The sequence below is a fragment of the Ochotona curzoniae genome, unplaced genomic scaffold (assembly GCF_017591425.1).
Source record: "Ochotona curzoniae isolate NIBS_2020 unplaced genomic scaffold, NIBS_Ocur_1.0 scaffold_4505, whole genome shotgun sequence".
In the NCBI taxonomy this organism is placed as follows: Eukaryota; Metazoa; Chordata; class Mammalia; order Lagomorpha; family Ochotonidae; genus Ochotona; species Ochotona curzoniae.
The window spans coordinates 47,545,616-47,571,146 of record NW_024467118.1 but is presented as its reverse complement, the minus strand read 5'-3'; the positions used below and the strand labels follow the sequence as shown (position 1 = coordinate 47,571,146).

Sequence of the window (25,531 nt, the reverse complement as noted above, 5' to 3'; positions counted from 1 at the left end):
GTTCCTATTGGGTATCACATTGGAAAATATTAAAATGAGTGAACTTTTCAAATGCTAAATATTCATTAGAATATTAATTGCAAATATCAATAAAGTCGATTTTCTTAAATGACCCAAATACATTGTTTCTACTGAAGAAAATTCTAGGTTACTTTATGTGTCTCTGTAGCTGTTCTGATATTTATGCTATGGTCTTCAGTTTCAATAGGATTTCTATTTAATGGAAATAAAAGTACTGTGAGGACCAAGTTGGAATAGTCATACTTCTCCTTGTGCCTCCTGCTGAATATTCATGTAGCTCCAAAAGCACGAACATTATGTATGTAACAAAATTACAAGACTGTGAGTAGAAAAAAGATGAGCAGGTGAGCAATGAATGTTGGAACCCAGGGAATGACCTAGGTTCCCTGAGTTTTCTTTCAGTCTCATTAAGTTGTGGATAGGAGGCTGGAGGAACTGCCAGCCCAGAACCCCAGCAGGCATCGATCCAGAAGCAGTGGGGTGGGGAGTTCTAAGCAATGAACTAGGAAAGGGCAGCCAGTCAGACTGAAAACATTTAACAGCCACCACCTCCTCCACCTGTGCCAGCCAAGCTTGGCTATGGCGCCCAGCAGCAAGACTCTACCTGAAGTGAGTGCTGATTCTTTTTAAGAAAAAGCTCACATTTACAATCAAGCTGGCTATGACTGAAGGGAATTCAGGCCTCATGATAATTAAGCCATAACAGTGCCTCTCCCAGAAGGGTTCCTAGGACTGTGTTTTATGACCATGAACTTGTTAGCTGCTAAACGGACATCTTTGCTACTCTTCATTCTCATATTGAGTCGTTGGGTTTTTGGTTTTTAAAAAATAATCAGCATTTTCTGACCAAGGCAGGAAGAAGAATCCTCAGCCAACTGTCAGGATGGCTTTTGTACCAAGCGATCATTACCACTACCCACATGGCAACAACACTTGCCAAGAAATTTACTTGCACTTCCCACTAATTTACTCAGAGCCTGTCACCCTGCAACAAAGACGGGATTCTAAAGATAATCAGACATGAGTCACATGCTCCCCAGGCTTTCAGTGCTGGAGGGATTGCCTTGGTTTTCAGCTCAGAGGAATAAGAAACTTGAAAGGCAAACAAGGCAGTGCTTCTTTCTCCTCGAAGAACAGCAATTCTTATTTAGCTGTCCAAATAATATGTTTAAATCACATGCTTTAGTAGTTGTATAATTTCAGAAAGGAGAGAAGCAACTCACATTTGAGTTCATGCATTTCAAACTTTTTTGGTTTTCTGGGGGTTTTTTGGGGGGCGGGGCTTATCTATTCCAAGGGCAGAGTGACAGCACCCAACTAAACTTCTGTTTTTAATTCCACTTTTTAATGAAATTTTTGAAGTGCCCTTATGCAAATAGCAGTCAGCATATGTTGTAGAAAACTTTATTCCATATTTAAGATGCCTTATCCAGTAAGAGTAAATTGCCTCTTTGCAGGATTTGGAAAATGTTTTGGATAGCCCAAAGGGATCAATAATGCTTCCTCTAACTGTCTATTCAGACCTAACAGGAAGAGTGAAATACTGAAATGTCACTTTGAAAACTAAACTTGACATGATACATGTCATTTTTTAATGGAATGAAAACCATTTTTTACAGCATTTAACCATTCACACATTTGTACACATACATATACAGTAAAGGCTCCTCAGCATTCCCTGAACAAGCTGACCGGTGCATTATCACTGGGGGAGAAAGCAGTTGATGTGCTTTCAAGTTTGTTTCTTGGGAACTAACTATAGGCTCTCTCAATGTAAGAGTAAAGACACCAGACACAAGACGCCAACTCTTAGCACCGGAGACTGAAAGCTTCACAGGCGAAGGATGTTACAAATAGGAGAATCTGCCTGCAAGCTCTATGCAGTTGCATTCCTTCCGTCAAATAATAAAACATAAAAATCAATAAATAAAAAGGAAGAAAAAAAGAGGTCTATGCCTAACAGATTTAACAAGTTAAATAGTTTTTAAAATCCTTAGAATTTCACAATCCTATATAAAATAAAGTTTCTGGCTTGTAATGAAATGCTTGAAGTTTCAGAGATGTGGTAAAGAAAAGTGAATTGAAAACAACAGTTTGTAGAAAATTCAGGTCCCAGAATAACAATTGGAAGCGTTCCCTTGCAGAAAGGAATGGTGCAATTTAGCATGTATTCTCATCAATACACCTGAAACTGTGGACAACCAATATCAATTGGTATTCTAAACTGCCACTTGAGAAGTTTAAATCAAGTCGGGGGCAAGAAACTGAACAGACAAGACTTGAATGGAAAGACAGCAGCTTCCTTCCTTGACATTTTCCAGACATTATTCCAAAGTTCAGTTATTTGATGGCTTGAGAAACCATATCCACGGAGTTTTCCTTTCTGACCTGAAGTGACTCACTGCTGATAGACAATAATTCTTGTAGTTCCTTGTTTTCAAGCTCTAATTGGGCTAATTTTTCCTGAATCTTAAAAGACTGATCATCATCTACCTGAACTGCTTTCCTCATCACTTCTCCCATTTCGCAGATTCTGTCAATCTGACTCTAATTTCTGCAGAGTGTGACTGGTGAGCTTTCAGGACCGATTCAGCACCGACCGCTGCCTTAGCGACCATCAGCCATAACATGTTTCCGGTATTTGCTCATGATGAGTTCCAGCGCATCCTGGTGTTCTTCAAAGGAAACCCAGAGCTCTCTGTTTTCCTGCTGCAGGTCTCTAATCGGTGTTTTCCTGGGACAGCAGACTGTGGGGTTTGTAATAGGCTGTATCCTTTGCGTTGGCTGCATCCTCTGGATACTGGTCCGGAAGCACAGTGCCTGCCTCGCACATAACGGTTACTCGCAGGTACAGACTGATCCAGTTGGCCATCCCTTCGTGCTCCGGCAGCCTCTCTAGCAGCGTCTTGGCATCGGTCAGAATCTTCTCCAAGGTGCAGCTCTTGGTGCTCCTCCAACATGATATGTGTTAAAAGCTGTTTTGGGGCCAGTGTGATGGTTCAACTGGCTAATTCGCCACCTGCAAGTTCCAGCATCCTGTATTGGCACTAGTTCATGTCCTGGCTACTCCACTTCCCATCCAGCTCCCTGCTTTTGGCCTTGAAAATCCCTAGACAATGGATGGCCCAAAACCATCCTGGCTTTGGAACAGTTCAGCTCCAGCTGTTGTGGGGAGTGAATCAGCTGATGGAAGATGTTTCTGTCTCTTCTCTAACTCTACCTTTCCAATAAAAATAAATTAAAATAAATAAAGAAAACCAATCCTGCTGTAGTGTTTATAAATATGAAGTCTACAGCTTATAAAAGACAAGTCTGCTATCTGCCCATAAGAAATTTTTACTTTCCTTTGAAGATTTATGTATTTGAAAGTCAGAATTATACAAAAAGAGGAAGACAAAGAGAGTGAATAAGACAGAGAAAGAGAGTTTCATCTTTCACCCACTAGTTCACTGTCCAAGTGGCAAGTGGCTATGGGCAAACAGCTAGGGCTGAGCTTGGTGGAAGGCCAGTATCCAGCAACTTCATCTAGGTCTCCCCATGTAAGTGGCAGGAACTCAAACACTTGATTCATTCTCTGCTGCTTTCCCAGGCCTTTAGCGGGGAGTGGGATTGGAAATGGGACAACCAGGACACAAACTGGTATCTGGATGGGATACCAGCATTGCAGGCTGCAGCTTTACCCACTACACCACTGTGCCAGCCCCACACATGAAATAGTGAGTTGCAGGACCCTGAGTCTCCTGGGTATCTTGGGATGCATGCTGCTGTGCTGGACAATAACATGACATGTGTGAGCCTCACACACCAGTGGGGCTCTGCTGATGGATCTCTAACATCATGCAGTAATATGGTTCTGTCCTGGAATCTGTCGGGGAAATGGTGTATAAGCCTACAAAGGGTTTTATCTAACTTGCTAACTGCTACCATAGCAACCAGATACTATGTTCTCTGATCTTTAATCCCTACCTCCCAGAGCAAACAGATGTCAATCCCACTCAAATTATGGATTTTTGCTATTACCAACATTTATTTCTTGTCCCTAGACAGGGATTAGATACCCACTCCCTGCCAGATTTCAAACCAGTAATGGCATCATGATGTGTCCCAAGAGGAACCCAAGGCTGTCAGGACAGCTGAAACAACTGCTGCTTTAACCCTGTCTGCCAACCAGTGAGACTTGTCCTGTGCTCCTGTTTGTCCTTGAGCTCTGCTAAGGAGCTCTCCCTGCCACAATGGGGGAGAATTGCCAAACCAGACATGAGGTCTACTGGGCATCACAGAGGTGTGAGCACACACCTCAGTGTAGGTTGTTGTCTGCAGCATCTCAGTTCAACTTTCCAATCCCATCAGTGAGTCACGGCAGTGGGTGGGTGAAGGGGCTTTGCTCTCACAGACCGATACATACCCTCTTCACACCTGCTAGCTTGACCCAGTTCTTGAGGTCTTGTCTTCAAGGCCCAAATTATAACCTGACACTTTGTTCCTTTTGTTGTCATGTTAACATGTAAGATACTTACAGACTTTTGAGTGGAGGACATTTCATCATGTGTCACAGGGCCCCAAGAGAAAAAGCCCACAGCACAAGTGCTTTTCACCCAAGATGCGATGTGTGACAGTTAAGCAGTGAGAGGCTCGAAAACCAAAGCTCCCTTCATGTGTTCTGGGTGTGACAACTGTTCTAACCTTACAAAGTTTGTACTTCCCCTCAGTGGAAAAACACAGACATAGCTGATCTCCTAATTGGTGCTCTAAACCAGTGGTTGATCTGTGTGGTTCGGAAGCAGTGTTGAAACGTTTGCCCTACTGCATTACAAATCAACCCAAATGTAAAGAGTGTAATGCCATTTGAAGACAGAGTTAAAACCGCACTTATTTCGTTCTCCTTTCTGCTAAACTATAAGATCTTCCAATATTGCTATGAACTATTCATTTCCATGAAATATAATCAATTAAATCCCACAATTCTGCAGCTCTGATTGGCTGCCTTACTTAATGACCAATTAGTCTGTTTACTATTTGCACTGGCCTCTATTTTCCAGGAGGCAGAAGTGCTGAGGTTTGCTAGCTGAGCCAGTGGCAGTTTGACCCTCACATATTGATAAATGCAGAGCAGTGCAACCAAGCTTCCCAGTCCTCTTGTCCACCAGAGCAGGCACAGAGAATAGTCTTGGTATCACAGGTGGACAGAGGCACTCATGGCTGAGTGGATGGCATGGGGATGCCAGTGCCTCAGGGTCCTGCATGCTGTCCCCATGGTTGAGCATATTGGTGAGGTCTAACTGCTTACACTACACAGGGCCTAGGACAGAGACCAGAGGCATGCTTTCCTCAGAACAGGAGCTGAGCACATCTCATCCATTGAGTACAACTGCTCTTGTGAGGTGCTTGAATTTAAGAGAAAAAAAAAAATTAAATGTGAAATCAATGCCAACTTTTAAGGGGATTTAAAAAAATCATTCTATGACAAGCTAAAGCTGTAACTGTAGTCCCCTTCTCTCTCACTCTTTTAAAATATTTATTTTTTATTGGAAAGGTAGATTTACAGAGAGGAGAAACAGGGAGAAAGATCTTCCATCTGCTGCTTCACTCCCCAAAAGGCTGCAATGGCTGGAACTGAGCTGATTTGAAGCCAGGAGCTAGGAGCTTCTAGTTCTCCCTCACATGTGCAGGGTCCCAAGGCTTTGGGCCATCCTCTACTGCTTTCCTAGGCCACAAGCACAGAGCTGGGAGGGAAAGAAAGTGGAGCATCTGGGATAGAACTGGTGTCCATATGGGACCTGGTGCCTGCAAGGGTGCACGTATGTGGGATTGGCCAATTGAGCCTTCACACCAGGCCCAATCCTCTTTAATAGAGGCGTAGGGTATACTGAAAGTTTCATTTGGGAGCCAGCATTGTAAGCATAGTGAGTTAAGCCACTGCCTTCAACACCATCATCCTGTATGGGCACCAGCTCATGTTCCAGATGCTCCACTTTTTACTTAGCAAAAGATGGCATAAGTGTTTGGGCCCCAGCACCCATGTAGTAGACCCAGAAGAAGTTTCTGGCTTAAGCTCAGTGATTGCAAGTCATCTGGGGAGTGGAACAGTGAATGGAAGATCTCTTTCACTCTCTCTCTCTCCTTTCTCTGCCTCAAATTTTCAAATACATTTATTTTAAAAAAGAAAAAACAAAGAAACTACTATAGGCCCTGGACATTCACATTTGTAAAGTCCTTCATTTCTTATCCAATAAATATAGTAAAGAATTAAACATCCCACATCACATATAGTCTTCCTACAACATTTTTAAAAAGTGACTATAATACAGCACAGATAATTTTATGGTTTTTCTGTTTCAGACAACAGCAGCTTCTTCAGGCTCTTTCTTGCAGCTCCCGTAGTTCTGTGCCCCGCCCCAGCACTGTTCACTCTGTGGCTCCCTCTGTGGAGGAGAGTTGGCTTGGCACCCAGATGAGTTTTGTCAATTTTTATTTTTTTCTCTTTTGTTGCTCCTTGCCAGCTGCCATTGGGACTCTTGTCTGTACTTGGTTACTCCAGGGGAAGCGTGCTGCTTCTGCTGTCACTAGACACTGCATTTAACTTCTTTTGATCAACCTCACTCAGAAATTTTGTATCCATTCTAAAAAGTAAAAACAATTGCTCCATTTGCAGTAATATCTATCTAAGCCAAGACAATTGGAACTTTTTAGATAGTTTAGGATAAATCTGTCATTCTTCGGTTGCTGTTTCTTTAAGCAAACTCTGCGCTGAATAACTCCACGTAACATTGTTAATCCTAAGTGATGTTATCAAATTTAATTCCTTTTTTTTTTTCTTTCTTTCTCTCTTTAAATGTCTCAGTTACTTCTATTCTTGTTAACAGAGTTGCCCAAATCTAAAGTGTGATTCTTTCTGGTCACCTGCTATAGGGGGCTACCTCAGATCAGGTGTTACTGAAACTGGCTGACATATCCCCCCAGGGCACTGTTGTGCATTTCACCTTACAAGCACTGGCAGAACTCAGCTCTTCGTGCTGATAGTTTTTACTCAATACTGCTTGCTGTTTTCTCTGTTTCACTGCCATATTTCCAACAAATGTTCTATTTTATTTGAGTATTTTAGTTTCTTTTTTTTTTAAAGATTTATTTTTATTATTTTTTTTATTGGAAAGGCGGATATACAGAGAGGAGAGACAGAGAGGAAGATCTTCCGTCCGATGATTCACTCCCCAAGTGAGCGCAATGGGCCGATGCTATGCCGATCCGAAGCCAGGAGCCTCTTCTGGGTCTCCCACGCGGGTGCAGGGTCCCAAAGCTTTGGACCGTCCTCGACTGCCTTCCCGGGCCACAGGCAGGGAGCTGGAAGGGAAGCGGGGCTGCCGGGACTAGAACTGGCGCCCATATGGGATCCCAGATGTGCAAGGCGAGGACCTTTAACCACTTGCGCCACCGCGCCGGGCCCTTTAGTTTCTTTTTTAAAGGTTTATTTTAATTTTAATTTAAAGATTTACAAAGAGGAGAGAGAGGTGGGGAGACATCTTCATCTGCTGGTTCATTTCGCAAATATCTGCAAAGGCTGGAACCGAACTGATGACACAGGAGCCAGGATCTTTTTCCAGGTCTACGTGGACACACAAGCTCAAGGTCTTGTGCCATCCTCCACTGATTTCCCAGTGCATAAGCAGGGATCTGGATTGGAAGTGGAGCAGTCGGGCCTTGAATCAGTGGTCATATGCAATGCTGGCATTACAAGTGGAAACCTAAAGTGCAATGCCTTAGCACCAGTTCAAAGTATTTTAATTTTAAAATAATTTATTTATGCATGTATTTTTTTGAAAGGGAAGGGGAGAGAGAGAGGTGTCTTTCATTTGTTGGTTCATTTCTAGTGCTTGCAGCATTTGGGGCTGGGCCAGGGAGACGCCCAGGAGCCTAGAACTCAATCCAGGAATTCCATGTGTGTGAGAGGGACCTAAGCAATGAAGTCATCTCCTGCTGCTGAAAGGAGTCAGAATGGGACCAGCGGGAAGGCAGTGGTGACCCGGGGCTGCTCCAGGGACATGAAAAATGTTCTTATCCTGGCTGGGAAACCAGCCTGAGCTAAGAAGCAAGTTTGACAACGAAGCAGATGTAGAGAATTTGGTTGATTAGTCTGGAGAAAAGCAGGTACTGGATTAAAGGCCATGTGCAAGCCCAGTGGCTGACACTGTCCTGTCCAGTCACAGGAGTGCGAGGAAAATAAATGGCACCCCTGACAGTCCCCAAGAGAGAATTTTTCTTGGTCCTGTGACAAACTGTTGTTTTTCCCCTAAACAAACCCCTAGCATAAGACAGCAATGGCCCTTTCTCCACCTTGTGCCATATCCGCAGTGTTTTTTTTTTTTTAACCTTTCCTTTCTCCAATATTCTTTTGCTAAAATCACCTGCGTGTGTACTCATGTGGTTCACATTTCAGCACAGAGCAAGTGCCTAAGTTTCATTCCCATTGCTATACTGCGTGTGCATCAGCAGGAAGCTGCAGCCCGGTGCAGAAACTCACCGTGGGATGCAGGCATCCCAAGGGGTGCCTCACTTCATGCGCCGAGCACACATCCTCAAGGCGCACACCTCAGGATTGCCTTTCCCCTTATTTGGTTCAAGCGACACGTAGAACCATTAAGTTACCTTTGTCTTCCTGATGTCTCTGTTGTCTGATGATGTTAATATTATTATAAAAGCAAGTTTATTCCCTTTATATTTATTATTTGAAAAAGAAAAAAGACAAAGTTAATAACTAGCACTGATGTTGCTGGTTATTCTTTCCAGGGTAAGAACTATGAGTTTCTCACATAGAAGACCTTGTGTTACTGATTTTTCTGTCTTGAGAGCTTAGGACAGTGACTGGCCTGTTTGATTTCAATATATTCTTATTGAATAATGCTTTGTATGTTTGAAGATTAAAACTTTCCAATACTTGCACAAAAAAGCTGTTTACTCATAAGTAAAGCACTGTCATTTCTAAAGAAGGCTAAATCTTCAACGTCATTGTAGCATTGAATAATGATGAATGGCAGTTGTCTATTCTCAGATCTGAAAATGTCTACTGGACATAATGGTAGCAATGCCTTCATCTGGGTGTGCTATTTTGTCTTCACCACGAGGGGGCGGCACAGATATTGAAATCAACTGTCACCTTACATCATGCACTAGTTTACAATACAAAATAACTCCTTGATATTACTGAATAGAAAAAGGCTGCAGTATGTTTGAAGTTTAAGCACTGATTTTTCTCATGTTCAACTGCATTACTGTAGTCTACAATCCAAAGCAGACTTGCACCTTTTAAATGAGGAGTTGAACTTAGGTTTGTTATAATTCTAAGACTAAGAGGCTTCCAGCTTGAGCCCCTCTCTACCACCAAAACCAAAATAGATTTTTAAAGTGTGGAAGTATGGGCTGGCATTGTGGTACAGTGAGTTAAGCTGCTGACCTCAATGCCTACATCCCTTATGGGTGCCAGTTCGAGGTCTGGCTGCTCCACTTCTGATCTAGCTCCTTGCTAACATGCCAGAGAAGCAGCAGAAAACATCCTAGGAATTTGGGCCACTGCCTCCATCTATGTTGGAGATACAGAAGAAGCTCCTGGCCCAGCCCTGGGTGTTGCAGCCACTTGCAGAAAGAACCAGGCAATGGAAGATCTCTGCCTTTCTGTCTCTCTCTCTCTGTAACTCTGCCTTTCATATAAACAAATAAACCTTGTATCAAAATAAAGTGTGGAGGGCCGGGTGCTGTGGTTTAGTGGCTAAAGTCCTCGCCTTGAACACGCCGGGATTCCATATGGGTGTCAATTTTAGTCCTGGCAGTCCTGCTTCCCATCCAGCTCCCTGCTTCTGGCCTGGGAAAGCAGTAGAGGACGGCCCAAAGGTTTGGGACCCTGTACCCGCGTGGGAGGCTCAGAAGAGGTTCCTGGTTCCCGACTTTGGATCGATGTAGCACTGGCCGTTGCGGTCACTTGGGGAATGGGTCATTGGACGGAGGATCTTCCTCTCTGTCTCTCCTCCTCTCTGTATATCTGACTTTGTAATAAAAATAAATAAATATTAAAAAAAAATACAGTGTGGAAGTAAATACTGGATAGCCAAGGTCACTTCCAGGTCAGGAGTAGCAGATTCCTGAGTCCGTGGAAGAAGAACCCCAAGACCCTCAAGAGGCCTCCGGTGGCAGAGCGGCTTTGTTTTCCCACACTTATACCTGCACAAGGGTCCGGCAGCTTGAAAGCAGAGGGGAGTAAGCTATGGAATTAGAGTGGATGTACAGAAACTAAACTGCTCAGAACAAAGTCAAGGTGAAGACAGATGTCAGCATCACTTCCTTTTGTGACCCCAACATCTAATACTCTCTGCAGAAGCTGGGTATAAATTAGTACTCTATCCGTGAGTCTTACTGTTGGTGATGGGCAGGTGAGTAGGTGTGGGGTTCCTTTTTTTAAAAATAAAATCTTACTTGTATTGGAAAGGCAGGTTTACAGAGAAAAGGAAAGACAAAGATCTTCCATCCACTGGTTCACTCCCCAAATGGCTGCAATGGTTAGAGCTGAGCCAATATGAAAGCAAGAGCCAGGAGCCTCTTCCAGGTCTCCCACATGGTTGCAGGGTCCCAACACTTTGGGCCATCCTCTACTGCTTTCCCAGGCCACAGGCAGCGAGCTGGGTGGGAAGTGGGGTAGCCAGGACACAAACTAGCACCCATATGGGGTCCCAGTGTTCACAAGGCAAGGACTTTAGCCATTGAACCATAGTGCCAGGTCCAGGTACTTTAAGGAGGTTGAGATGCAAGAAAATGTTCTTGATTACACCATGATTTGATGTTTCTGGTTTAAATTATGTGTCACAGGCTTTGGTTTTTATTATGGAGACTTTCAGGCATATACAAAACCAGAACAACAACAACAAAAAAGACTCGTGCAACCTTATGTCCCCTTCAGCTCTTCCTTTCTCTGTAGACCCTGATGTTTTAGACTACACAGAATTCCTCTATTCCTATGCCATTCTCTAGAGTCAGGGAAGATTCTCTTGTAATCCAATAATATAAGCTCAGCCGTTCCTATGTGCTCAGCCGGTGAGTACCTGCTGCCAGCCCGTCACGCCCAGGGATCGCTTCCGGGGCACCTTAGCAGCAAAGCCTGCCTTCGGAGCTGTCGAGAGAGGCAGTTTTTCTGTCTTGATTTTCACATTTGCTGCTTGTTCTCAACACTGCATATTTGCTTTTGTCAGGAGTCAAAAAACCACAGGCTGAGTTCAGACCTCGAACTGGCTGGGAAGAAGCAAAGTTCAAACCAGACTGGGAGGGGCGAGGGTTTCCCCAGCTTGTGGGGCTGTGTGGCAGAGGCGTGCGGCACACAGCATCTCCCTCTCCCTTCTCTTGGGTCAGAGAATAAGGCCTGAGCAGCTGGAAGCCGATCACCAGGCTTCTCGGGCTCCATCAAGGCGTCCCCTTACGGCTCAGTGACTGTTTACTGAGTGGTTATCATGCATTGTGTATTGTGTTAGATAGGTCAACCCTCCCAACTGCCCTGTAAGTTCTTTATCATCACCTTTTTTTTTTTTAAAGATTTTTTTGTTATTATTTTTATTTTTTATTACAAAGTCAGATATTTTATTATTTATATAGTCAGATTTGTATTACAAAGTCAGAGAGGAGGAGAGATAGAGAGGAAGTGGAGCTGCCGGGATTAGAACCAGCGACCATATGGGATCCTGCGGCATTCAAGGCGAGGATCTTAGCCACTAGGCCACGCCACCAGGCCCTATTATCACTTTGAGTTAGATCCTAGTCTTGTCACTTTATCACACCTGAGGCAACTGAGCCATGCAGACATGCATGGTTTGTTGCAGACTGTGAGTGGCAGAGCTGGCATTCAAGCCCAGGCCTGATGGACTCCAACGCTCACTTTGCACTGGATGGATGGGAACAAGAGGAACTGTTCTGTAGGAAGGCTCTGTCGTCCCAAACACAACCATCTGTGTCTAAGATCACCACGTGTTCATCTCTCTCGATCCAGGAGTTTTGGAGATGAGTGGTTTTAAAACTCCTACCTGAAACAGTCTTGTCTGCAAAGAATACCTTTATATTATCATTGGTACAGCAGGATCTTTAAAAACCTCATGTGTATTATATGTATTATGAAAAACTTTGTGAGGATTTAAAAATTTGGCACCAAAATAAACTTAACTTTTTTTTTTATTAAAGGGAGAGTGACAGATTTATTTAGGGACTGGTGCCATGGTTCAACAGGATAATCCTCCACCTTGAAGTGCTGGCATCTCATATGGGGACCAATTTGTATCCTATCTGCTCCACTTCCAATCCAGCATCCTGCTTATGGCCTGAGAAAGCAGTAGAGGATAGCCCAAAGCCTTGGACATGGAAGAGGCTCCAGGTTCCTAACTTCAGATTGGCTCAGTTCCGGCCGTTGTAGCCATTTGGGGTATGAAGTAGTGCATGGAAGATCTTTCCCCCTCTGCCTTTCTTTCTGTAAATTTGCCTTTCAAATAAAAATAAATCAATAACTAGTTTTAAAAATCTGGATTTATTTGTTTTTATTTGGAATGGAGAGTTACAGAGAGAGAGAGAGAGAGAGAGAGAGAGAGAGAGATTTTCCATCCACTGTTTCACTGCCCAAATGGCTGCAAGTGGGACTGTCTGAAACTAGGAACCAGAGCTTCTTCCAAGTCTTGCACATGAATGGACCCAGGCATTTGGGACAGCTTCTGCTGCTTTTCCAGGTGCACCAGGAGGGAGATGGATCAGAACTGGAGCAGCGGAGACTTGAATCAGTGCACACATGGGTTCAGGAAGCAGCTTTACTGACTATACCACAGCATCAGCCCCAAACCCAACTTATAATTCTATTTTCTATTAATTTGTTGAAATTCTCTTATATCTGAATAGTTATGAGTATTTGTAATCATGATATCCCTAATTTCTCTAGAACTTGATTGGCTCAATGCACTCTTGAAAGCAGCCTGGGGTTTTAGAAGGGAAAGCACACACAAAATAAGCCAACATCCACTGATGGTAATTCTATATTGAAGGTTCTTAATCAAACCTATATCAAAATCTTCTCTTAAAAAATGTAGGATGCTACATTAAAAAAAACATTTATTTCTATTTATTTGAAAGACAGTGTTGGGGCTGATGTTGTGATTTGGTGGGTAGAGTGCTACCTGGGACACGAGCATCCCATGTGGGTGCCAGTTCAAGTCCTGGCTGCTCTGCCTCTGACCAGCTTCCAGCTAATATACCTGGGAAAGCAGTGGAGTATGGTCCAAGTGTCTGCAATCTTGCACCCATTTGAGAGATCTGGAAGAAGCTCCTGACTCCTGGCTTTAGTCTGGCACAGTCCTGGCCCTGTGTCCATTTTAGGGAATGCACCAGTGATTAAAATAACTCTCTTCCTTTTAAAAAAAAAACTCTACATTTCAAATAAATAATTGTTTTAAAGAAAGGCAGTCTCACAGAGAGAAAGACATAAAGAGAGAGGTCTTCCATCTCCTGCTTCAGTCCCCCAAAGGCCACAATAGCCAGGACTGGGCAGCCCCAAAGCCAGGAACCTAGAACTCCTTCAATTTCCCACATGAATGGCAGGGGTCCAAGTGCTTGGGCTGTCTTCAATTGCTTTCCCAGGTGCATTGGCAGGGAGCTGGATCAGAAACAGGGCACCTGGCACTTGGAGACTCAAACCAGTGCTCCAAGATAGGAAGCTGGCACTGCAGGCAGTGGCTCTGCACCACCACACCAGTCCCAAGATTTTTCTTTGTTTAGATTAACCAGAGTCTTCTGCTGAGCACTGTGCTGCAGCTGGCGGACACTGGCTCACAAGACCGCATGGCTGTGCACGCTGCTTCTCAGCCGTGCATTCAGTCAACTGGCTTTGATGCCAGTGTTGACCCCACAGGTCTTCAGACCAAGTGCCCGCCGCATGCATGGCTCCAAAAAGCAGAGATTTTGTTCTTACACTTCTGGAGGCTGGCTGCCTGCCACACAGATTCGGGGGGGGGAGGGGCTGTCTGGCCCTGGAGACCCTGGGGAGGCTCTCCTAGTTCTCTGCCTAGCTCCTGGTGATGCCTCTCACCCTCAGGCCTCCTTCAGCTCACTAAAGCATTCCCTGCTCTGGGCCACATGGCCACTCTGGATTCTCCAGCGACTCTGTGCTTCCACTCTGACCCTTTTAAGGACACCATTCAGAGTAAAGGCCCCACCCTATACCAGGATGACCTCATTTCAACTAATTATATCTGCAGTGACCCTGTTTCTAAATAAGGCCATATTCTTTGATGAAGAGAGTTAAGATTTCAACATATCTTTTTTTAGGGGCGGGGGGGACACAGTTCAACCTGTAACACAGTATAATTCAGCCCACACTACACACCAGTAATTTAAAGAATAATTCAATTAATGCTAGAGTTAGATTGTTACATGACATCAGGAAAGGGCTGGTCACCTCAAATATTATTTTTCAGTAGGGTTTTTCATCAGTGATTTCCACAAATTCCCTTGGTGTCTGTGGGATATTGGCCAGGACACCACACAGATATCATGCGCAAACTCTTCATGGTATTTTTATAGAACCTATCTCCCCTATATAAATCATCACTTAGATGCATCACATATCCCACAAATACTCCCAACACACACTAAAATGTGTCTCCAAGAGCTTTTCATGTTAGATCCAACCTTTACTTCATAACTGCTGTGAACAGTATTTTGTTCCATAGATGTATAACAGTTTACATTATTGTTCTCTTGTTGCCGATTTTTACTTTTGCTTTTTTATTTATTTGAAAAACAGTCACAGAGAAAGGGAGAGAGAGATCTTTCATCTGCTGGTTCACTCCCCACATGGACTGTGCCAGGCTGACACTAGGAGCCTGAAATGCCATCTGGTCTCCCTCGTGTGTGATAATGGTACAACTACTTGGGTCATCCTCCACTAACATGCTTTTCCAGGCACATCAGCAGGGAGCTGGATAGGAAGCAGAGCAGCCAGGGCTGGAATTCTGAGGTTGTAAACAACTTTCAATCTTTCATAGAACCACCACAGCAATGAAAATCCTTACATATGCCCCTTTATGAACATGCAAATAAGCAACAAAACCCAGAAAATCTTTATTTTTAATTAGTTTCTTCATTTTATTGTGAGAGAGCTCCCATCCACTGATATACTCCTCAAATGCCCACAACACTTGGAACTGGGCTGAGGGAGGATTAAGCCAGGAGCTGGGAACTTAGTCCAGGACTTCCATGTGAGTTAGCACTTAGGTCATCACCTGCTGCCCACCAGCTAGAAGCAGGAATCAAGAGGTGGAGTCAGAAGGTGAACCGAGACACTCTAATACAGGCCAAGGATGCTTTAACCATCATTGTAACTTCTAGGCCAAACACCTACCCCACGAAGCAGAATTTCTGAGTTTAAGACTATTATAGTTTCAATAAAATGCCAAATCTGAACATATTGCCAAATAAATCCTCTCTCTGACAGTGGGAAGAGTATCCCTTTCTCCACATTCTAACCAACAGGCTTCTTTAAAAAAAAAAAAAGATTTATTTTTATTATTTTTTTATTGGAAAGGCGGATATACAGAGAGGAGAGACAGAGAGGAAGATCTTCCGTCCGATGATTCACTCCCCAAGTGAGCGCAACAGCCGGCACTGTGCCAATCCAGAGCTAGGAGCCAGGAACTTCCTCCAGGTCTCCCATGCGGGTGCAGGGTCCCAAAGCTTTGGGCCGTCCTCTGCTGCTTTTCCGGGCCACAGGCAGGGAGCTAGAAGGGAAGCAGGGATGCCGGGATAGAACTGGCGCTCATATGGGATCCCGGGCGTGCAAGGCAAGGACCTTAACCACTTGCGCCACCACGCTGGGCCCTAACCAACATGCTTCTAACAGTTTTGTCCCGCTGGTGGGTGCAACATGCATTTTGTTACTGTTTTGGTTTGCATATTCCAGTTGCTAATGATGCTGTTTATTGGTGCTATGATCTGGGTATGGTTTGAGTTTTAGATCCCTAAGCCTTCACTTGTTGAGACTTGGTCAGCAAGGTGATGATGATGGAGGTCATGGAACAGTGCCCAGTACAAGGTATTGAGGTCTTTGTATTTGCTTAGTCTCATTTATTCCATTCTATCAATGAAAACTAGACTGACACAGTTGACTACTTCTATCTTCCCTTGGTAAATGTCAGTGGTCTTTCATGACATACATAACTCATTATCCATTCTCATGGCCCAATCTGCAGTTACTTTAAAGTTCAGGCCTTTGAAATACAACTCCATCTGTTTACTAGCTGCTACATCCTAGAAACAAAGCTAATATTTCATTTGAATTCACATGGGCCCTCTGCTTACTACTAACTTATCTATTTCTACTATTGATGTTCCTTTATGTTAGTGACTCAGCACGTGAAAAAGTGAATTTTTTAAAAAAGTTTGCTAACCTAAAATTGATTCCGAAAATTAAGTATGAAAATTAAGTAAAACTGAGTATGAATATAGATACAAATCAACCAAACCACTTCTACCGATTTCACTGTCTAATCCAGGCAGGACCTTCAGTATTCTAATTTTTAGATTTCTGAAGGTAATTTTCAATTTTGCCAAAAAATGCAAGTAGGAATGTTCTTAACTGATGTGCTCAATACTAGTAGTTTACTCTTGTTGTAAGAGGTCATACTGGCTAATAGGTAGTTAAGAACTCTGGTCTCCAGTGAAATTTCTCTTTAAAAATATAATATCTTGGGCCAGGTGCGGTAGCCTAGTGCCTGAAGTGCTTGCTTTACACATGCTGGGATCCCACAAGGGCACCGGTTCTAATCCTGGCTGCCCTTCTTCCCATCCAGCTCCCTGCTTGTGGCCTTGGAAAGTAGTTGAGCACAGCCCAAAGCCTTGAGACCCTGTACCCATGCAGGAGGAAGAAGCTTCTGACTCCTGGCTTTGGATCTGCTCAGTTCTGGCCATTGTGGCTACTTGGGGTGTGAATCACGGATGAAAGGTCTTCCTCTCTGTCTCTCCTCTCTGTATATTCGACTTTCCAATAAAAATAAATCTTTTTTAAAAAATAATATCTTGCTTGAGGTTACCCTACCAGGGGCACAGTCTTCTAACTCCTGGGTTCAGCATCAAGAATAGCCACTGGGAGTTAGAATGTGAATTCCATAGCCCTGAATTTTAGTTCTCATCAGAATGGGAGGAGGGGCTGTCAGTCCCACCCTTCTTAATGGCTTCCTGTCAGATCACTGCTTCTGGCCTGGGAAAGCAGTAGAGGATGGCCCATGAGCTTGGAACCCTGAACCCATATGGAAGACCCGGAAGAATCTCCTGGCTCCTGATTGGCTCAGCTCTGACTGTTGTGACCATTTGGGGAGTGAACCAGTAGATGGAAGATCTTTCTTGTCTCTCCTTATCTCCATAAATTTGAATAGAACACAGTTCAGCAGTCTTACTGGGACTGTGCTTTTCACTTAAGGATTACAATTGTGGCCTTCTGATGGGCTTTGTCTCTGCCATCTTGCTGAGTGTTAGCCATTGTTCTGCACACCAAAACTGTGCTTAAATTACATCACTTCCACCATTTTCTTGGATCTTTCTCCCTTGGAAGTCCCTCCTGTCACGATGCTTCGAGATTGCTATCTTTTAAATAAATCTCACTTTGCACACTGAAATTGTCTGCATGAAAATTCTAATCAAGATTGCCATTGTGCCTGCCCCATGAGGTCACAGTGTACAAGTTGGAATCGTGTATCCCAAGTACTCGGCCTACCAGCCCTGCCCATGGTCCACTCTCCATAAATGTTGGCTGAACTTGGAAAACCAAAGGGCACTGCAGCAGTCAACCAAGGCCACAGCTGTTTCCGTGTACACATGACAACTTTTACATGGAATTTGTCTTCTATTAGGAAACTATCCTTTGCATGTTAGCTGCCTGGCCAGCACTTGGACCAGGACCATGGCACCATCAATAATACAGCCATGGCCGCAGCTTCCACCCAGCTGGAAGGACTAACAGTTCACAGTGACTGGAACCCAGCCTTTCCTTCCATCAGTACAAATAAATTGAGAGTGGATTGACACCTTAATATGTGCTAATTTATCATGTATTGCAAATAGGTGTCTTAATCAACATAACCCAATAAATGAATATAATGATGTAATATAATATCAATATGTCATAAAAACTGCTAACATTCAAATTTCAAATAACTGAAGAAATTTCTGTACTAGACTATATCTTTTTCACTTGATTTTTAGAAAATTCCATCTTTCTTTCCTCCCAATTCCATAGTTTTTAATCCAAATTCTCTGAGTAACAGCCTTTGCTCTATTTTTAATTTATTGTTTTAACTGTAAATTCAAATTCCCAGGCAGTTGCCTCAGCAGAATCATTCTTCTCTCTTTGCTAGAGCTACAAATTAGGTCACAGCACACTCCCAGAAAGACTAAACTATGTTCTATTTAAGTGGGAGGCTAAGTACTTTTCTTTGTAAAGAAATTATGGACTTCATGTCAAAATTCATGTAGACAGGTATATATTCAATATAATATTCAGTCTAACAGTTTAGACAATTGTTTGGAATCAAGAAACATGTTTTAATATGAAACTGCGTTAGCTAATGAAACGTACAATATTTTTAACTCAAGGTATAGATGGTGACATAAGTACATTTTTTTCTAAAGTGATAAAACCAAGAATGACTTATGTTTTCTTGAGATGCATGCTTATTTTTGCAAAGGGTTAATAAAAAACTGTATAGTTTAAATTACTGTATACGTAATAGTGTTACAAAGCTAAATATAATGTGCAGCATTGGTTATAACAAAGATTCCAGGCATTGGCAGTCAGGCACGAATTGAACCATTGGGTTTTTGCAGGCTAATAAAGGCATAAGCCACACGAACACTAAATATAATTTAAGGAGCCCATAGACAAGGAAACTCAAGTTCCTGGGAGGTCATGAAGGACCATAAACCTGTCTGTGGGAAGAAAGGAACGGGTGGGCGCTCTGAAGGCAGAGCGGTCAGCAGGTGAAATCCAGGGACAATGTAATTTGTCCAAAGAAATGCTAGCAGTGTCCTAGGGCTACAGGAAATGAGGTGGGAAGGAGTGCAAGAAGCAGCGAAGAGACACACGGGCAGGGCTTCTGTTGCAGATCTGAGATACTTGAAAGCAGAGAGGTGCACAAATGGGCTTGTGGAGCACTTGGACAAGATTCTGACCAAGTGCTGACAACGGGAAAATGAAAAGGAAGGGGTCCGGCGGTGTGGCCTAGCAGCTAAAGTCCTCGCCTTGAACGTGCAGGGATCCCATATGGGCGCTGGTTCTAGTCCCGGCGGTCCCGCTTCCCAACCAGCTCCCTGCTTGTGGCCTAGGAGGGCAATTGAGGACGGTCCAGAGGTTTGGGACCCTGCACCCTGGAGGAAGAGGTTCCTGGTTCCCGGCTTTGGATCAAAGCAGCACTGGCCGTTGCGGCTCACTTGAGGAGTGAATCATCGCATGGAAGATCTTCCTCTCTGTCTCTCTTCCTCTCTGTATATCTGACTTTGTAATAAAAATAAATAAATCTAAAAAAAAAAAAGAACCACTCAGGAAGTAGAACACATAGAACCTAACGAGTGTGAAGGAGAGAACTGGGAAGGGTTTCTGGATGGAGGGTTTGTACACGTAGTTCTCATGAATAGTAAAACCACAGAAAGGAGGCAACAGGTGAAGACAATGTGGCTCTGATAATTTAGGCAACTTGGTCAAGCTGGTAGGAACGTGGAAAGAAGTGTCCGGCAGGCTTAAGCAGAGAAGTCTGGGTTGGAGCTACTGATGAAGGATGTATGAGCATTTACTGGTATCCTAGAAAATAGATCAGACTGTTCAGACAAGGAAGTGAAACAAGGACACAAAAGTTTATGACAGGCAAAGGAAGACAAAAAAGGATTTAGGACTGAAAATAATTCAGTTAGTCATCTCTCCTATCATAACTGTAATGGAAGTGTACATGAAGATGAAAAGGGCCGCCTTTGCAGAAACATACAAACCGCCATTTTGTCAAAAAGCCATAGGCGTTTTTTTTTTCCCCACAACCTACATTTGCGTGAACGATGGTCTCTCATAGGCATGAATTTCAATTTTTTTGTACTGAGGTAAATTTAATCACTTCTATTTCCATGAACCTTCGGATGTAACGTTTTTTTAGAAAAAACAAAGCGAGGAACCAAGGGAGGGCAGAACAGAGGAAGGAAGGAGCCGAAGGGAAGGTGGGAAGTGAATATGACAAGGCACTAGGCTGACGCCAGAGCTTCTGTTGTTTTACATAAAGGGGACATATAGGAGCCCGATGGCGTGGCCTAGTGGCTAAGGTCCTCTCCTTGCACGCGCCGTATCCCATATGGGCGCTGGTTCTAATCCCGGCAGCTCCACTTCCCATCCAGCTCCCTGCTTGTGGCCCGGGAAAGCAGTCAAGGACGGCCCAAAGCTTTGGGACCCTGCACCCGCGTGGGAGACCTGGAGGAAGTTCCTGGCTCCTCGCTCTGGATTGGCACAGTGCCGGCCTTTGCGGCTCACTTGGGGAGTGAATCATCGGACGGAAGATCTTCCTCTCTGTCTCTCCTCCTCTCTGTATATCTGACTTGGTAATAAAAGTAAATAACTCTTTAAAAAAAAATCCTGCCATATATGCTTTCTCACCATGAAAAAGGATATGTCATCGTTGTTAGCAATTAAGAAAATAGATAAAACTGTAACACATACACACACACAAACCAATCCTTTAGTCCCCGCCAGCTCCTAACCTAACCCTCGTGCTGTGTACGCTTACAGACCGCGCCATATTTTCATTAGTCTGAGTACATATACACAACATATTTGGTAGTTTTTCAGTCCTGTATTTTCCAGAGTGTTCTTATATTTACTAGGCGACTAGTACTGCAATTTGTTCTCTTACCTGCCCGGCGTGCATGCTGACCGTGCATTGTGTCCACTTGGGGGCTGTCTCGGTCCGCCTCAGCTGTACGTTCGGCCCGAGGCCTGCGCACACCCCTTCTCCCGGGGCGGCCACCCTGGAGGCCAGTCACCACCCTGCGCCTGCGTGCTCTCCGTGCGGACTACAACTCCCAGGATGCATAGTGCAGCCGTCGCCGCCGGCCAGCGCCACTTCCTGCTCCGGCATTTCCTGTGTATTAGTGGCCTGGCCAGGTGGAGGACGAGCGTAGGGTGGGAGGGGTTTGCGGGTGTAGGTTTTATTGACATTCTGAGTTATTGTAATGGAGAAGCGGTGGACCCCGCTGAGGGTTGGGTAGTGTAGCTTTGCGCACCTTTGCTTTTCTGAGCCAAGAGCGGGGTCTTTGCACTTCCCCGTCTGCAGGCCAGCACAGGTGCCTCAGCCCCAAGGGCGAGATGTCAGGGAGACAGCTGGCAGTGCTGGAGTTCGCTGGTGACTTTATTTTCCTTCTGAACCTCAGGGGGATTTGAGTGGGGGAGTAAGAATACGATAAAGAGGGCTGTGGGATGGTTAACCTCGGTAACCCGCTCCCGTTTCTTGTCAGGATTGTCCTGGGGTAGCTTTGAACCTTGTTAGTGCTGGGTGCAGGGTCGCCGCATTGAAGACCTTTGGGACTGCTTATGGTTCATGTGTGCTGAGGAGGTACCCATAGACGAGGACATGAGCTTGGACGCAACGCACAGTTTGGTTGACAGCATCCCTGGATGGGTGCCATTCGTGGGACACTGCGACTTCTCCCTTCACCAGAAAAGCAAAAAATGTTTGTCTTCAGGAGTGAGGGAAATGTGAGTTCATTGAAATGAGTTGAAGGGTGAACTGTGTCTGGGAGGTGAGCGACTAGAGATGATCATGGTTACTTTTCAATAAGGAAAGATTGTTAGGCCAGTGGCTTGAGACCCAACCCTGCCTGTGTCACGTGTGTGATGTCAGGCGCAGTGGTTGATCTCTGGGCCCCAGCGTCCTCACTTATGAAATGCAGATGATGTTAGCTGTCACTCTTCACTGATGGTTTCTGTCAAGACAATTCACAATGGGTATGCAAAAATCATTTCTGAACTCCACAGCCACCCCTGAGGGGGTGAGTACAAGTAATAGGGCAAGTAGGACCACTGGTTGGGGCAATTTAGGAATGCTAGTTTAAAAAAAAATGTTGAGATCATTACCATGGGGCGCAGACTGGTGGTCTGGAGCAACAGATGGATCATCAGGTGGGAGTGGTTATGCTCTTGGGAGCTTAAAGATGGTGGGAGCCTGCTGTGTCTTGATGATTGTTTATCTATGGCTGGCATAGTATCCCATACTTGATGCCCAGGCTCTTTATGTTCCTGGACCCAGAATATTCTTACCCTACAGAAACAGATTCAGTAGGAAGATGTGCATGTGTGTGCACAGAATATATGTGCATTAATGTGTTTATATACACACGTTTGTACATAAATACACCATACATGTGTTCTAGGGTACTTCAAAAGGTTCATGTACAATGGAATTAGATGATGAGTCTATTTTGTTGTAAAGAATATTTAAATCTATCTATAGTTGTTTCATGATGTGCATTTTCTATGAACTTTTTCAAGTGCCCTCTTACAAGGGTACACAGTCACATGCTACCTTATGACAGGGACACATTCTGAGAAATGCATTATTAGGCAGATTTCATTATGTGAACATCACATAGTTTACTTACACAAATGATTATATATCAGGGTCCCCAGCTCTGGGCCATCTCCTACTGCTTTCCCAGGCCACAAGCAGGGACCTGGAAGGGGAGTGAAACAGCTGGGACATGAACCAGTGGCTATATGGAATCCATGCAAGTGCAAGGCAAGGATTTTAGCCACTGAGCCATTGTATATGGTCTTAAAATAGAGGACCGATTGATAAGCAGGAGAGCCTTAGGTGAGAGCTGTCATTTCAGTGTTATTTATTTTTGAGAGGCAGAGAGTAAGTGAGTGCACCCCATCTACCTGGTTCACTTCCGAAATACCCACAACAACTAGGACTGGCCTGGGAACAAAGCTAGGAGCTGGGAACTCCAACCAGGTCTCCCCTGTATGTGCCAGGGATCCAACTGCTTGAGCAATCACCATGGGCTCCCCAGGGTCTGCATCAGCAGGGAGTTCAGCCTTGAACTTGAAGTCAGGCACTCCGGTGTGCCTGCATCCCAACCAGCATTTTTATGGCTAGGCCAGATGCCTACTCTTTGATGTTGCAGTCTTGAGGAAGTGTTGCTTCTTCCTTAAGGACACTCAGTTTTGCTTTGAAGGATGTTCAACTGTTTAGATGAGGCCCATTTATATCATTGAGGGTGATCTCCTTTTAAAATGTGTGTTGTCCTCACCTTCAGGTCCTTGGCAGTAATCCCTGCATTGTGTCAAGTCATTGAATCCTATAGCCAAGCCAAGTTGACACCTAAAACTGTAATACCCCAGAAAGTCTTTGCTCAAATTTCATTTTCAAAACATTTAAAGGTGTGACTCTAAATATTCACACACGCTTACATTTCCTGCCTCTTTTATCTCTCGTGTTTCTCTCTTAGCAGTTGTCTTTGTACCATCACTGCATTAATTATTCCTGGGCTCATTGGCCCTCTGCCTCCACTAGAATGTTAGCCCTGCAAGGCCAGAATGTTTGTATGGCTTGTTCCCTCATGGCTGCTCAGCATAGGTTATGGTGCCTAAAGCCAGTAGGCTGCTGTGTTAAGAGGAGCCCCTGGGAAATGTTTGTCAAATGGATAACAGGATGGATTTCATCATGAGATGTCCCTGAGCAGCCTTTACTAGGGGAGAAGGAGAGCAGACTATAGGAAAAATGGTAGGAACTTCCTAGTTTGATTCTTGAAGGTGGGAGAATTACAGTGAAGCAGGAGAGACAGAGTTCTCTCTCCCCTTTCTTCACTATGTGATTGGACAGGTTCTCAAATTCCTTTGAGTCAAGGTGTCTGCATCTGTAACCTGGCAGAATGAATTTAGCATATCGAGTTCTGTCTTTGAAGATGCGTCTAGCTTAGGGACTCGGTGTTTATTCAGAGGTGACTTACATTATTGTTAAATATAAAGTAGGGGCCTGTTTAAGCATCGTTGGAACAAAAGTAAAATTATTGCATTTAAATATACCATCTGTGAAATGGTGAAGTTGTAATCTGATAGTTTGTTAATACACAAGTTTGAGTTGTCACACTCAGCCTCTCCTTGAGACCTTTTAATTTTGCTACAAAAGGATGAAAACCTTTCAACATCTAGAGTCTCCCAAACAGATTTAATTAACATCCAACTCCTTAGTTGGACCCAATGTGCCATTTTAAGTGCACAGCCTCTTGGTTGCTAGTCAGAAGCCCTGCTCATTTGTTCCTGCGGATTGCTGACTGGGAAAGAGCATGCTTTGCCAATGATGTTCTACTCAGCAGGGTACTTTGATTTTCTCCTAAGGCTGTTGTTTTGGAAAACAAGAAAGAAGTTAGATTCCAACAAAGCTTCAACGATATCCTGCTCCAGCTCCACTGTAATTTTTTCCCCAGGGAGCTGAAAGAGTTTCCAAAAGACTCAAGTGACTATACCTCGCATTGAACCCTGTTGTTTGTGTATCCGTATGTAGAATTTGAACAGTTTTAGTATTGGTCCTCCCTGAAAGAAGAGAATTTTCCTGATGTGAGTTTATCAGAAAACCACTGAAAAATTTTGTGTAAACCTGAACATTCTATGGCCTTATGTTTGATTTTCATTTCTTGTAAGAAGACATTTATAGTCACAAAGAAAAGCAGATTTTATGTAGAAAAGATGAGGCCCGAATGTTCTCCAGAGTTTTTTTTTTTTTTTGGTTTGTTTGTTTTTTATTCTGGCCTTTCTTTTCCTATAGTGTCTGACTATAACTAGTTACAGTGTTTCATGTTTATTTAAGGTGTGGGCAGATTGTGAAAAATAGCAGTTGGCTGTAACATTCTGAGCTATGTTTTTGCTTCTCAGTTTCTACTTTGCTCTGTTAGGAAAGATGATAGAGAAGGAGAGACTGAATTGAAGACTGATGGGTTTTTTCAACATATCTTTCGAGCACAAGGCTACTTTTTCACACAGAGAGGACTGTGGAGTTTGGATTGGCACTCCTTAGAGTATCATCCAGTTCAGGGTGGCTGGTCTTTGGTGGGAAACAGTGGTCACTTCAACCATCCTTCAAGGCAACAAGATATTTCATACTTAAACATGAAGGATGACATGAAGAAAGTATACCTGCTTTGTGCTTTGTTTTCTGAATGGATCAAATGCAGATTTACTGTGAGTTTTTTGCATGTGCTCCAGTGTATTCATTTTAGATTTAGCTTGGCATGTCTACAATCTTATCCATGGGTTCTGCTAAGCAAAAGATATTTTGTAAGGTTATTCACTCCTTAGTGTGACCAAAGCTTTTGAAATTTTGAATTTTGCAGCTCTTCACAATCATGCTTTTTAAGTAAGTTAAGTTCATGTTAAAACAAGTTTTCTTTCTACTGAGTATATTCTCCCAGTTAGAAAATAATGCCA

General features: G+C 43.8%; 1 protein-coding gene and 1 pseudogene across 1 annotated transcript in view; both read right to left on the bottom strand.

The window, feature by feature from the left end:
* The window catches only part of PRIMPOL (primase and DNA directed polymerase), a 95,270-nt gene extending 74,213 nt beyond the window's left edge, over positions 1–21,057 (bottom strand). Inside the window, exon 1 of the mRNA XM_040966283.1 lies at positions 20,961–21,057. The gene's annotated coding sequence lies outside the window, so the exon portion shown is untranslated. The remainder of the gene's footprint in view (positions 1–20,960) is intronic.
* On the bottom strand, positions 2,289–20,724 carry LOC121146392 (annotated as a pseudogene).
* Positions 21,058–25,531: the final 4,474 nt, after the last annotated feature.